We start from the raw sequence: 2,467 nt of genomic DNA, 5'->3' as shown, positions 1-2,467 counted from the left end.
GGCTGACCAGGTTGTTGTTTGTATTAGGATCAACAAATGTTAGATGTACTATAGTTGTAATTAATTTATCTAACTTCAGGTAATTAATATGTGGGAAATGATCTAAGATGTTTCTTTGAAACAAAAAAAATATGACTCTAATAAGAAACATCCTTTTTCAATGTATGCTTTATATACATATAAATTTGTTTTTAATTCCAATATGAACTTTTTAAAGATTTGACAGGCAGAGAGAGGGAGAGAGATCTTCTATTCACTGCCTCACTCCCCAAATGGCCTCAACAGTAGGAGCTGGGCCAGGACAAAGTCAGGAGTCAGGCTCTCCATCCTGCTCTCCCACATGGGTGGCAGGGGCCCAGGTACTTAAGACATCTTTCTAGGAACATCAGCGGGAAACTGAATTGGAAGTAGAGCATACAGGACATTCAAATTAGTGCTCCAAATGGGATGCTGGCATCATGAGCAGTGGCTTAACCCAGTCAACAAGGCCAGCCAGCCCTGATGCATGTTTTTAAAAAAGAGCAGTATAGATAGCAGACATTTAACACCTTACTACCATATTGACTACCAAGAAACAAAGCCAAACTTTAGAAAAATACAATGCAAGAAAAGATTTGAGTTAAAAATATATTCCTTTGGTTAAAAATCCCCTTTATAATATTCATTTGTAAGCTAAACTCAGTATGCCCCACCAACCCAAAGTAATCTTCTAAATGTCATTATACTTGCATTGGGATTTTTTTTTCAGTCCAGTATTTATGTAGGTCACTGGGTTGCAGCAACAATATTTTCTCTCTGAAGAGTATAGCCTTGTAGTAGTATTTCTTTGTTAAGAAACTTTTTTACTTCAGAAATCTCCGACACATGTAGTTTTCTTCAGATACTGTATATCCAAACTTTTTATATAGAAACCAACATTTTGTGGTAGACATTCAAGGGTAATCTTATAACAATTTAGTTTCTTGCTTAGCAAAGTAAGGGTTGATAATAGCAGTTTGCCAAGCTGCTTTCCTCTGCATTCATCACTAACGACAACATCTTCTACTTTTCCTCTCTTAGCACAGGAATGGATGAATTTATGTTCTATTATCAGAGTTGCTGTAGCAACAATCTATCCTAGAGTCACATCTTCTACAACTGTAACATAATAATCCCCAGATTTCTTCATATGCTCAAAAGATTTCATAAATTGTTCAGGGTTGATGGCTCCAGTCTCTGTCAGCTGGCCCAGGACCTTAAAAAAGCCTCTGTTTAAGTCAGCAGTACAAACAGGCCTCAAAACCAAACCTTCTCCAGGATGTGTTGGAGAAATGGCTGGAGAAAATGTAGCTGTATTCTGACTCCAGTCCACTTCTTTGAGAAGACTAGCGTCAAACATTGGTGTTTCATCAGGTTTCATCTTTCCAGTTAGATAAAATTTAAAGTTCAGTAGATTTTTTTTTCCTATGTAGTTGCTTGAGGTTACAGTAAGACACAGCCCGTGGAGGCCCCGCAGTCTGCGATCCTCTCCAGGCGCAGCGGAGGCTCACCCGCCAGAGTACACCAGATCCGGCTTCAGAGCCAGCCCCAGCCCCACCTCCTTGCCCTCCACAGCCAGCGCCAAGGCCGGCACCCGCAGCCTAAACATGGCAGTGCCAACGCCTCCACCCCGCCCCTGCCTCCTCACGCAGCACCACGCGCAGGCGGTCACAGAGGCCGAGGCGCCGCCCGCTGGCGCTACAAGGCGGAGGATTAGCCTATTGAGCCGCCTCTGATCTATACTACTTTAAAGTGGTGCTTTAAACCATTGGGTGCCTAACTGATCTTGCTAATACACACAGGGGTTGGCGTACATTTCCTGGAAAGAGCCAGATTGCACTCCTTTCTGTATATCCCCCTATTTCCTCCATCTTTTACTCCTATTTTTCATTTTACAAAACTTTATAGGAAGCATCTCAACCTGTGGCTCCTGGAAGAAGAGGCTGCAAGCTGGATCTGGTGACGTGACCAGTTTGCTGGCACCTGCAATGCAGTATACAAATAGAATTGGTTAGTTCTGGCATACTGACCATGTATCATTCCTGTTGGAGTACAAATAATGACATTCCTTCAGTCTTAAAAGCATTGTTCTCAGCTGGCATTGCGGCTCACTTGCCTAATCCTCCGCCTGCGATGCCGGCACCCCACGTTCTAGTCCCGGTTGGGGCACTGGATTCTGACCCGGTTGCCCCTCTTCCAGTCCAGCTCTCTGCTATGGCCCGGGAAGGCAGTGGAGGATGGCCCAAGTCCTTGGGCCCTGCATCCGCATGGGAGACCAGGAGGAAACACCTGGCTCCTGGCTTCGGATCAGTACAGCATGCCAGCCGTGGCAGCCATTTGGGGGGTGAACCAACGGAAAAGGAAGACCTTTCTCTCTGTCTCTCTCTCTCTCTGTCTAACTCTGCCTGTCCAAAAAAAAAAAAAAAAAAGGCATTTTTCTCCCGGTCTC

The 2,467-nt window shown here is 44.2% G+C and overlaps 1 pseudogene; it reads right to left on the bottom strand.

Moving 5' to 3' along the window:
* Positions 1–639: 639 nt before the first annotated feature.
* Positions 640–1,519, bottom strand: LOC133749525 (glucosamine 6-phosphate N-acetyltransferase-like; annotated as a pseudogene).
* Between the last annotated feature and the right edge of the window lie 948 nt (positions 1,520–2,467).

The sequence above is a fragment of the Lepus europaeus genome, chromosome 20, assembly GCF_033115175.1.
Source record: "Lepus europaeus isolate LE1 chromosome 20, mLepTim1.pri, whole genome shotgun sequence".
NCBI classification, from domain to species: domain Eukaryota; kingdom Metazoa; phylum Chordata; class Mammalia; order Lagomorpha; family Leporidae; genus Lepus; species Lepus europaeus.
This window is presented reverse-complemented; position numbering and strand designations above follow the sequence as displayed.